This window comes from Brienomyrus brachyistius, chromosome 1, assembly GCF_023856365.1.
Source record: "Brienomyrus brachyistius isolate T26 chromosome 1, BBRACH_0.4, whole genome shotgun sequence".
In the NCBI taxonomy this organism is placed as follows: Eukaryota; Metazoa; Chordata; class Actinopteri; order Osteoglossiformes; family Mormyridae; genus Brienomyrus; species Brienomyrus brachyistius.
This window is the reverse complement of record NC_064533.1, coordinates 40,878,053-40,891,278: the sequence shown is the minus strand read 5'-3', so window position 1 is coordinate 40,891,278 and position 13,226 is coordinate 40,878,053.

The window sequence follows — 13,226 nt, the reverse complement described above, 5'->3', positions numbered from 1 at the left end:
TGCAACAAGACAACAATCCAAAGCATTCCAGCTACCAAGGAATGTCTTAAGAGAAAGGTTTGCACTCTGGAAAATCGTCGGTAACACACTACGCAGTTGTGGTTTGAAATTCTGCAGTGCTCGTAAAGGAACCCCGCTCCAGAGGGCCCAGTCTGAAGTATGACAATGAATACCTGATTAATTCTAATGCAGCTTGGAAGAATGTGATGTGGTCGGGTGAAACCCAAATTGAGCTGTTTGGCATCAGCTGTACTTGCTTTGGAGGGACAGAATGCTGAGTATGAGATTAATCAATATCCCGCCCTGCAAGCAGCAGAATGCTGACTACAACCCCAGGAACACCTTCTCTACCGTCAAACGCAGAGGTGGAAGCATTATGTTTTGGGGGCTGTTTTTCTGCCAAGGGTATAGGACAGCTGCACTGCATCCAAGGGATCACGTATCATGAAATCTTGGATGAGAACCTCCTTCCTTTAGTGAGAGCATTGAAAATGCATTGCGGTTGGGCCTTCCAGTAAGACAATAACCCTAGGCCTATGGCCAAGGCAACAAAGGAGTGGTTCAAGAAGAATGGAATAACTTAGCCAGTCTCCAGAAGTTAATTCCATAGAAAATCCTTGGAGGGAACTCAAGCTCCGTGCATCTAAGTGATAGCCTAAAAACAAAGATTTGGAAGAGATCTGCAAAGAGGAGTGGATTGAAATTCTTGCTGTGCTGTGTGCAAACCTGGTGACCAACTACAAGAAACGTCTAACGGATTCTAGAGAGTTATTTGTCATGTACACAGTTGTACACATACAGCACGTAATGGAATGTAACCCTGGTCACTCCGAGCAGCTGTGCATGATAAAATGTGACCCGTCACCATGAAATAAGTCTTAAGTCGCACTGGTAGAATTTCACCCACAAGACTCATTTCGTGGTGATGGGTCACAAATATAAAAAAATAATATAAGAAAAATATGAACAGCTGTACGTAATCTATACATAAGTGATAGATTCCACAATACGCATATAAGTGCAATGAGCAAGAGGCCTAAGGTATGTGACAACAATTTTAACAGCAGTACCTCGAGGCATTGAGTATTGTCCTGGTTTAGGAGCCTTATGACCTGGGGGGAAAAGTTTCTCCTTGACCTTTCCATTTTGGTCATAAGGCTGCGGAAGCATTTGCCTGAATTCAGAGTTACTGGGGTGGGATGGATCACTGGAGATATTTGTTGCTCTGGTCCTACAGTGGCTGTTGTAGATGTCTTGCAAAGAGGGCAAGGCAGATCTGGTGCAGCACTCAGCTGCTCTAACCACTTTCTGCAGGGTTTTCCGTTCCTGGGCAGAGCAGTTCACATCGTGATTCGGGAACTGCTCATGGTCAGGATGCTCTCTATGGCAGCCGAGTAGAAAGCCTTAAGGACAGCAGGAGAGACCTTAAACCTCCTCAGCTGCCTGAGATGATAGAGCTGCTGCCTCGCCTTGCTGACCAGAATACGTGCATGTGTGGACCAGGTGAGGTCCTCCTGTAGGTGGACGCCCTCTCCACTGTAGCACCATTGATGTGGACAGGTATGTAAGAGCCCTGCTGCCTCCTGTAGTCCACAATCAGCTTCTTTGTTTTGATGACGTTCAGTAGGAGGCTGTTATGTTGACACCAACTTTCCAGGTTCTCCAATTCCTTCAAGTAGGCTGACTTGTTGGAGATGAGGCCGAGCATTACTGTGTCATCAGCAAATTTCACATAGGAAATGTGGTTAAATTGAGTCACCTTCAATTTAAACTCAGTAAGCCCTGCCCCCTAATTAACACCTTCAGGGAGACCGAAACTACACACAACAACAACAGTTCAGGGAGACCGAAACTACGCTTGATTGCCAGAAACTACACACAACAACAGTTTCAGCCGACAGTAAACAGAAAGCAAACAGAGTCCTACCTTACTAGCAGAGAAGTAATCCACAAACAGAGCTTGAAGCACACAGTAGGCGAACTGCAGTGGATAGATGGTGTTAGGAATGGAAGAACAAATGAAGTTCATAAGTCTCTCGAGCACCTTCATGACAAGGGATGTTAAGACCACAGGGTGATAGACATTGAGGCTCGAGGGTTTGTTACTCTTTGTATTCGTGACAATTGAGGATTTTTTTTAAACACGCCACTACGACAGACTGAGCCAGAGACTAGTTGAAAATATGGGTGAACACAACGGCTAGCTGGTTAGCGTAGTTCCGCAGTACACGTCTGGGGATGCCATCCGCTCCCACAGCTTTCCTGGTGTTTACTCACTGCAGGGCCCTCATGTGCACGTCGTGCGCCGTCAGACACTGGGAGTTCACCCCTGGTGTCCCTGCGCTGCACTGGCAGGCTGTCGGTGGACGGCTTGCTGTTTATTTTGTATGAAGTTTAGTTCGTCAGCAGATGTGGAGACATCGCTCAGAGCTGTGGAGTTTTTAACTTTAAAGTCCGTAATTGTGCGCAGACTGTACCACAAGCGGTGGGAGTCGTTAAGTTAGAAGTGGGACTCCACCTGCTCTCAGTACCTGTGTTTAGTCTCTCTGACTATGTGCTGGACATTGTATGACTCCTTCTTGTACTGTCCCAAATCGCCAGTGCTTAGACCTTCGTTGTATGTAGAAGTATGTTTAATGCTACCTGTATGGATCTGTCAATCCAGTTTCTGATTGGGAAAGATCCGAATGGTGGCTGAGGCAATGATCTGGTTGGCCAGCATGTTGATGAAGCTGATGGTGACTTCCGTAAACTCGCAAATATATAAAAACATGCTGAAAATGGAAATTTTATTGCAGAGCATTGCATGGAAAATGATCTTGTTTTAAACTTCTCCCATGCAATATTTTATGTGATCACAGTCCTATATAAGCAAATGTATAAATCCTCAGCAAGTTCTAGTAAAGCATAATTATTTTAGTGTGGACGGAGTGGTAATTCTGAGGCTAGGGATCTGTGCCAGCAACTAGGAGGCTGCCAGTTCAAATCCTGTGAATACACAGAGATGCTACTCTGTGGGGCCCTTGAGTAAGGCTCTTAATCTGCAATTGCTTTGTCCTGGGTATGAGATTAATCAACATCCAGCCCTGCAAGCAGGTCCTCTAACTTACAGGGAAAACATGGGGGTTGGTGGCAGGATTGCCACTCCAGCCACAAGAAAAAAAACTCACACTGTTTCATTCATACTGCTGTGGTTGAGGTATCGCACAGCTGCACTCATGTTCTCATCACTGAGGTGATTTGATGTGTGGTTAGTTCAGCAACACACTTATCAGTACATGTTCCTTATCTCAATCATTTTGACATTGCTCAATGTAACAATTTAACTTGCACAAAACTTTATACACCTATGGAAATGTAATTAGAAGAATAGTTGTAATGAACCACTTTAGACATATCAAGTCATACAAAATGAATTGTGGTTTTCCAAATTTATATACAGCTATGGCCAAAAGTTGAGAATGACACATATTGATTTTCACAATGTCTGCAGCTTCAGGTTTTATGATGGCATTTTGCATATACTGGAGAATGTTATGAAGAGTGACCAGATGAATTACAATTACTTGTAAAGCCCCTCTTTGCCATGAAAATGAACTTAATCCCAAAAACCCATTTCCATTACATTTCAGCGATTCTCTCGTTAACATAGGTGATAGTGTTGATGAGGACAAGGCTGATGATCACTCTGTTTTTCCTTTATAAGGAGGGTGGTGCTGGAAATCATTGTTTATCCTTTGTTAATGGTTACCTGCATTATTGCTTTGCACAAAAAGGACTTCACAGGCAAGGATATTGCTGCTAGTAAGATTGCACTTAAAAATCAACCATTTATCGGCATATGTAATCACCAAAAATGAGAAAATGGCAAACAATAGTAAAAGAAAAGTACATGCCAAGGTGCAGTTCCACTCAGTCCCACTGAATTGTATAGAATGTGTGCTCACGCAAGCATTTACAAAACAAAAAAAAGGGGGTCAGCATCAGCAAACCAACACAAAGATATCTTTAGGAAGGATGAAGTGGTATGAGGGCAATGCTATCCCTCAGTCCAACTACTGACAATGGAGTGCCTTCCTACACTCCACCAGACCCTGAAATCCACATTCGGACATTCTTCCACAGTGCAAGCAAAAATGACTAAACAGAGTTACACATCGTATTGCCACTCTGCCAAAGGAACAAAAGAAGTGTCCACCTTCCACTCCCTAAACAATGAAAGCATGCAAAACTGACTTGCAAACAGATTTAAGAGTAATCTTATACTGAACAACATCCTGCCTGGACATGGTTTGTATTAGCCTACTCACTGGCCTGACTAGATGACCATACTTCAACCCAAATGACATCCGTATACCTGAACAGCCACTGGGCCCACCTAAAAGCTGGTGATCACACAAAGATTGCGCTGTGTCACCAATACCAGCAGGGTGTGTCACAAACTCAGGGGTTTCCATCAAAGGGCGAGGCATGGCCCAAGCAAAAAAGGAGATGGATAATCCACTTGTGGCTCCACAGGGTTTTTTTTTACAGGAACAGAAAAACTGAGAATGCTACAAAACAAAACAGACCACAAGGGATCAGAACTGAAAAGAGGTACAAAAGTAACTAACCGTACAAAGCTAGTTACACAAGGAACAGACAAGGAATCAAAACAAGCAAAACCACAATCACGAAGAACATCTTTAACAACAATGACTCCACAAGGAATAGAACAGGATCAGGAACGTAAATACAGAGGGCTAGCAAGAATAATGCAGGACAGGTGGAAACAAGGGCTGGTAAAACAGGCAACAGGTGAAACTAATAAAACTAAATCATGAAACTAGGAAACAGAATCTAACACTAGGGGAATAGCACACGGGTAAAAAGACAACCACAGGCACAAAGCAAAAACGCACTACAAATCACAAAAGACAGGAACTAAAAGAACTGATACAAATGAATCACTAGGGAACAAAATCAACAAAAACAAAGGCGGGATTTTAACATACAACTGAGGGGGTTTATAGGTAGCTGCACACTTAGCTCATTGAGCCTTGTAACCATCTGGGGAACAGGGGAAACACACTGAGAACTGAGAACAAGGAGGATAGGATGGGATGACACCTGCTGGCTAAATGAGGAGAAGACACGAAAGACTGGGACAAATGGGTGCTGACCCTGTCAGGATGGGACTTGAGTCAGACAACTGTGTAGCCCAGTCCATGATACGTCTTTCTGAGTCCACAAGTTCAGAATGAATCATCAAAGCTTGGCTGCCTTCCCCAGCCACAGCTAGACCCCCAGCACTTCCAGACTTAAGGCCTACATTATTGTCCAGGAAATTCTGGCTCCTTCCATCAAACTGAGTTGCGGTACTAGCGTCAACCTCACAGTCAGGGACAGAATTCTGCAGCATTTGTGGACGCGACACATCCAGCCAACCCATGGTCATCCCCTACTGGAAAGAAATTAGCCAGCAACAGTAGATTTCTTTCTCATGGCCAGTAAACGTGTCATGAATCTGGTATGTGTGTATGTCCTTATTCATGTCCACCACAGCGTAGACAGTCGATTCCCAATGATCAGGAAGCTTTTTCTTGCCCCTCTCTTTCCTGTTAGTCATGAGAACTCGGTCGCCTATATCAATAGTAGCCCTTCTAACTCCCCTCTTATAAATCAGAGCATGCCTGCATTGCTCCTTCATTGCGTGTTTTTGGGCAATTCCCATGGCCTCCTTCATATCACTCGTGAGGGATGCCACATATTTATCATAATTAGTGACAACCGAATCACGAAGGACAGAACGGAAAAGGATATCAATGGGCAGGCATTCCCATTGTATTCATGTATGACATTAGTTTCTTGAATCAACTTGTCATGTTGTCCCTAAACAACTAGTATGGGGACCAACATTCTACAGTCGTACATTTCCATTTCAACCTTAAAGGCACATTTAGGTCTAACACGAAGACCTCCACATCCAGCGATAGCAGCTACTTGATTCCTTAACTGCGTGGTGCCAATAGCATTGGTCCTAGCCCTCAACTGTCCTTGATAGTTGTTAATTCTCACCTGAACATCATGTTAGGTCCACTCACTAGTGGGCTTACACATTAAGGTGTATGACAACTCAGGATCGGAACAGCATTTTACAAACATGCGAGCTACCTCGGCAATCATATCTCCCATCACTTTCCCTTGTCTACGCAGACCCATAATAGCCAAGTCTGCCACGTTGTTTAGCCTTATCCAGTAATCAACTGGATTTTCCTTGTGCTTGGGTAAAGTAGCATAAAAATCAGCAAGAGGGAGACATGAGGTTGTCTCACTGAAATAGTTTGAAAGAACATCATTAATCAGGTTAAGTTTCTGCTAGTGGTGGGCGGATTGATCCAAGTATCGATTTTATTGATAACAATTTTGGTATTGATATTGATCAACACCAATTTAATGAGATTGATACTTTAGTTTCAATTTCTCTCCAAAATGTACTGCGGCTGTCTGTGTAAGCTGAGAGGATTTTTTTCAAAGGCAGGACAGTTACTAATTACCAGGCGAAGTGCAATAAATTTGAAATATGTAAACATGATTCTACTCCTGAACAAAAATCTTTAATCTGTTCTGCACAGGGGGGTGGGGGGATATTTTTTTGAGCATGTTTACACTTTATTGTATTTTTTATTGTACTTTGTTTATTGTATTTTCACTAATTATTTTATTATGTATTTTCATTAATTATTATCCAGAACATTGGGCAAAGCAATCCTCACAACATCCTTAGCTTTACCCATCAGTTGACACATGATCATCTCCACTTGTTCATGCATGGGAATCTCTTGTTTTCTGTATCATCTCCTCTGAATGTCACAAGATCCCTGTCTGACACAGACGGCCACATGCGAGAGTTCAGGCCTGGTAGACTCACTCTGTGCGTTCTGACCAGGTGAGGAAGTCAGGTGGCCACCAGTCACATTCAAAACCCCATCAGACATCAATCTGGTGGCAATGGATTCCCCTATTTGTGCACCCAGTTGCTCTACCATACCTACAAGATGGGTAATGACATCACTATCACTACCAGGTGTCGAAGCATGAGGGACTTCCCTCATAAACCTACCCATCCGAGTATAATCTGAGCTCTGAGCCATTGCTATATCTGCACATTCATCAGACATATTCATAGAATAACCCACCTCTCTCTCGCTATCTTTCCAAAGCCAAGCTCCCCTTCCCCTATTTAAACTCTGGCTAGCAGCTTCATGTAAATGTGCCATGTAAATGTCTATTTAACAATAAATCTGCATTGTGTAAAATAATCCATTCATCCATCCATTTTCCAAACCGCTTATCGTACTGGGTCGCGGGGGGTCCAGAGTCTATCCCGGAAGCAATGGGCACGAGGCAGGGAACAACCCAGGATGAGGGGCCAGCCCATCGCAGGGCACACTCACACATGCAAACCTACGGGCAATTTAGCAACTCCAATTAGCCTCAGCATGTTTTTGGACTGTGGGGGGAAACCGGAGTACCCGGAGGAAACCCCACGATGACATGGGGAGAACATGCAAACTCCACACACATGTGACCGAGGCGGAGACTCGAACCTGGGTCCCAGAGGTGTGAGACAACAGTGCTAACCACTGCACCACCACCCCTAAAATAATCCAGAAACAAAGTATTAAAATAATTTAGCTATCCCTTTTTAAAATTAAGTAACCGTAAATCACACCTCCAACAATTACTAATAATGAGCCACACTTCATTTAATCAAACACTCCTTCCTATGCTCTGGTAAACTGGTTTCCATTCGTCTCTGAAATCGCAGTCTGTGGACGAGGACTGGGAACACATCGCAGCAGCCACGGCAACCAATTTTAAGCTGATCTGCCGATCCGGGTCACGTCACCAATGTAGCTGCCCGTGATCGAACATAGGAAGAGAAGGGCATTCACTGATGGACTTCCACCGTTTATTTGTTCCTGCAGAAAAATACTTTCAGCTTTGTAGCTTTGTCGTACACGTCTGTTCCTACCTTCAGCAGTGCTAAAACGTGTTTTGAAAGAGGTGGAGCCACGGGAACTAAAAAGGGCGGACGAGGGGATGACTTGCAGCAACGAGCTTGAATATGTAATCACCGAAAATGAGATAAAATTCACACACTTATAAAATGGCAAATTAATGACAAACAATGGTCAAAAAGAAAAGTATATGCCAATGTGCAGTTCCACACTGTCACACAAGCTCCAGGACCATCTCCTAAAGTTGATTCAGCTGTGGGATTGGGGCACCACCAGTGCAGAGCTTATGTCATGCCAACAGTAAAGCATCCTGAGACCATTTATGTCTGGAGTTAATTCTTAGCCAAGGGAGTGGGCATACTCACAATTTTGCCGAAGAACACAACCATGAATAAAGAATGGTATCAAAATATGCTCTGAGAACAACTTCTCCCAACCATCTAAGAACAGTGCATGTAGTGCCGCTCTTACCTGAAAATCGCTATTCACATTCTAAATAGCTGCATGGTAATTTGATGAACAACGCAACAGTGAAACATGATTCAGATACATCCCCATTAGTGCCATAAAAGGGGGGGGGTGTGGCCAGGTGTGAATGGCTCATGCATACTCATGAAAGTTGCTACATATTCAATGAAAGGAGCCAGAAATAGTGACATGAGTTAGGGTTTTCTTATTTATTTATCCAACTGAATGTTGCAACTACACCATTTAGTCATCTTCATGTAGCCAAGACTTTGGTGATCAGATATCTGTGGTCAAAACAAAAGTCCACCATTGCTTACTATGTACTTTTGCAATGTTTCTGCAAGTGTTCCAAACTGCATTTTGCAATGTCTATACTAGGATGTCAAATTACAAGCTTCACATAAATCTGACATATTTACAAAGTACACTAAGATTAAGATGAGTTTAATGCCAAAACAAATATATAAGAAAAAATGTATTTGCCATGAATTACGTTTTTGATATTGAATGAAATGAGTGACCATGCCCCAGTCAGTGAAAGTATGTTCCCTACCCCTAGACATCTGAAGGTTAAGTCATCCCTATTGAATTTTCCACCATTTTGAATTTTTCTAAAAACCTACTTTTGGAAATTGTCCAAGGCCTTTGATCCAATCATCATGAAACTTGGTCTGCATCCTCTACAGAGGGTTTCATCCAAAAGTTATTCACAGAATTATGTTAAGTGGATTGCAATGGCCACTGTCCAATGAATTTGAGGACTAAGCCACTAAACAAGATGTCTGGCCATATCTCAGCAACACTTCAACTGGTCAAAATTTAAATTTGGCAACTGGCCTTGGGACCCAATTCTGAGGAAGATCAACAAAAATGGTATAATTTCATCACTAGAGGCTGCTGCAATAAGCAAACATGTTTTAGCTAATAACTATTGAATAGTTAGACCTAGAAAAAGTTTTCTTATGTTGCCTAACACTATTTGCAGGGCCAAGTCTGACACATCAGGACTTTCATGTCCACCTAATTGCAGCAGCCCCCATATTGGATTTAACATTTGGAATTTTCTGCAATCCACAAATTTTGTCCAAACTTCAGCAGATTAGTCAGAGATAATCTTAGTAACAAGCCACACAAGGCCTACCCAAGGGATTTTTGATTTTCAAAGCCCTTTGTCCATCATAGCCAAATGAATTTTGTGGCAAAGCCGCCAATCAGTACGTGTGACCTAATCTCAGCAATGCTTTGGTCTTATGAGACCAAACTTAGTCTTTGGACTCATGGCCAGACCCTTGGGGTGTCCACCAAATTTCATCTCATTTCACCAATGGGGATGCTACAATGAGCAAATTCTTATTTTTCCTAACATATTTTGATGTGTTAACCTTTCAAAAGTGGTTATGACTGGGGATTGTCAGGATTTGTGTCTGCCAGTCCCATCATGTCCAGGTTTTGCTAGTAATTGTTACCATCTTATAATTTCAACAAAGTAAGTCACAAATACAAGATCAGTTAAGATTTTTTCCCACCTTTTGTGAATACAATCCACTTCCATACCAGATACACTCATTATACAGCTGTAAAGTTGTCTCTCTGCTACTTTAGAATTTCTACTGAATAAGTGTTTGTGAAAACCTTTAGGCTAATCTGGGTTTATTCTACATTGATAAACAGTGCCAGTGCATGTGTCCGTGAACATTGGGCTTGTTAGGACCAGTGTTATTATCGTAAACTAGAATTAAAATGAAAATGGACCCTAAATAAAAAAAAAAAAACAATTTGTGAACAGAAATAAAAATGAAAACTGTATTTACCAAAAAAAATGGACTTTAAACTGCAAAAAGTATTGCCACCCACCAACGTCTTTTTACCTAGTTTAACCACAATATCTCCGCTTATAAAGATGTTGTGTAACTGAACTGTCCCTTTTTTGACTCCAGAGTGCTTATCACTTCCATGACTTACTAACACAGTCACATGCAGCGTGCTCTACTAACTGAATTTAATAAGCATTAGGATGCACTGAATTGATAACTTTTGGGCATAGCAATATACCTCTCATTAATATTTTAGGCATACTACCAATCTGCTTACGGAATTGTGGGCATAAATAAGTAAGGTACATATCTTGCCGAAAAGCTGGCGTCTGTTATCTAAAGCCCTGCAATGACTCTCTTTTCAAGTTATATTCCCATTATTTTGTGTGGATTGCAATATTTTATATACAGCTGTGCTATTTCTCTGCTTATTCAGTCTTCACACTTTGCTCTTACTGATGGAATGTGCAATAATTGAAGATCGTCCATCAGACTATGCATATATACTGACCACATGTATGTATGTATATATATATATACGGGGTGGCATGGTGGTGCAGTGGTTAGCACTGTTGCCTCACACCTCTGGGACCCGGGTTCAAATCCAAAAAAAAGTATTACTGTGTTTCAGTTAGTTTAATGTCTTTGGAGGAACTTCTGCCTCTCTGTGGAAGAACCTGTAATGTGCAAGGACTTACGGGAGTTGTTCAGTGTTGATCTGAAGTGTATTGTGACCATGACAACTTCTGAACTACTCTAAAGAAAATGACTTGGAGACGGAGTCAGACATGAAGCACTGCAGTCAGCACCAGAGTACAACGTCTCTAAGAAGAAGAGTAGCTTCATTTATAAACTTTTCCAGTAGGCAGACTTACACAGAAAAATTGAAGAATTTAATTGTACTCTGGAAAAATATTGGGGTTTGGTTACTTGTATTTGAAGCTTAAATTTGAAGCAAAATATGGTCCTCCAAAGACCTAAAACAGCATGGTTATGATGTTTGATTCCAATATCTTCAATATTAAAAATCTGAAATTACAGTCCTTCTGCATTTGACAATCATATGTATGACTATTGGGCATTGTGGTGCAGTGGTTAGCACTGTTGCCTCACATCTCTGGGACCCAGGTTCGAGTCTCCGCCTGGGTCACGTGTGTGGAGTTTGCATGTTCTCCCCATGTCGTCGTGGGGTTTCCTGCGGGTACTCCGGTTTCCCTGCACAGTCCAAAAACATGCTGAGGCTAATTGGAGTTGCTAAATTGCCCGTAGGAATGCATGTGTGAGTGAATGGTGTGTGAGTGTGCCCTGCGATGGGCTGGCCCCCCATCCTGGGTTGTTCCCAGCCTCGTGCCCATTGCTTCTGGGATAGGCTCCGGACCCCCCGCGACCCAGTAGGATAAGTGGTTTGGAAAATGGATGGATGTATATATATACAGTACTGTGCTAAAGTCTTAGGCAGCCAGAAAAAAATTAAAGTGTGTCAGCTTAGCCATTTCAAAACCTCTGTTAAAATAACCCTATTATTTCCAGCAACCATACAACACACCCGTGTATTTTTTGACCTGACCACTAGCCCACCTCATATATCTATTCAATATCTCGTTCACTTTTTTAACTAGTTAAATTAATGAATTAAGCGAGCTGGTGGTGAAATTTTATAAATACATGGAATGGTTCGGGTGCCACTGAGGAGAAGTTTGGGAACTGAAGTGATGTTCATCTAGTTATCCAAGTAGATATCAGTAACTTTCTCGAGAACAGAAGACATTTTTACTAGTTTATATTGTGTTACTCGTAATTTTCACATGTTCTTATGTTCAATTATTTTTTTTTGTTCTAATAAAATGTGCATTTACTACCCAGATAAATAGCATTAAACTTTTGCACAGTATTGTATATCTATGTATAGCCCAGGGTTTCACTTAATGATGTTACTCAGTTACATTTCTGTGATATTCACTTGACCCCAAATAATTATATTATAATTATCTAATTGTCTTAGATGGTAAGAGTCCAATTATGCTTTCTTAAAGAAGTAATTTGTTAATGCATTGTCATGAAGTGTATATTGTCATGCCCTGCTCGTCGGCTCCTCGTGTGTGCCACGCCCCCGGATTACCCACGTGTTCTTTCCCGATTTGTACCCAGCTGTGTCTGATTATTTTCAATCAGTCCTGTGTATTTCAGTCCGTGTCTTACCTGAGTCCTTCGTCCGTCATTGATGTTGTCAATGCCTGTGTTCCGTCCCGCTGTACTCGCTCCGTTTTCCTCATTTAAGTCCCCGTTTTCCCCGTATCCCGCTTGCCTGCCTGCTCCTTGCTCGCTCGCCTGCCTGAACGATCGCCCGCTCCAACCGCGGTCGTGACATATATGATATTATAATTCAGGAATTTAGTTATCTTTGTATGTTAGCAATTTCATAACAGATTTATTGACCAAATTAAATGTAAAGTATTGTTCATAAAATTTGTTTTTAATTTGTTTTTGTGGAATTGATGTTTTTTAATTAGTGCAACTTGTATGTGAATTACTTGCCAAATAATTTCTGACTTTCTATGAAAGGTTAAAAATATGCAGATACCTGTCAATCCATTCTTGGACTTGAATGAAGAGAATGAACATTTTTGAGAGGCATCCATAGATTCCTTGGATGATTGCTTTCATTCTAGGAGAGTATTTAGGGCTACAGTTTCTCTTTGGTGTTTTCGTGCATGTCCTTTGGGTGCTGCTTCAAGTGAACCAGTAACTTTTGGATAGGACCCACACTGTTATGAATTTAACTCAGTAATTGGTTGTTTAAAGATTCATGGGTGAATAGATTAATGGGTGCATGTCTGATTCTGATGAAAAATCACACCCAGAAACGGACTGTTAATTAAATCAAATAATACATTATTCTCATTTACCTCAGCATTCACTGTATTCAGAATTATGCACATTG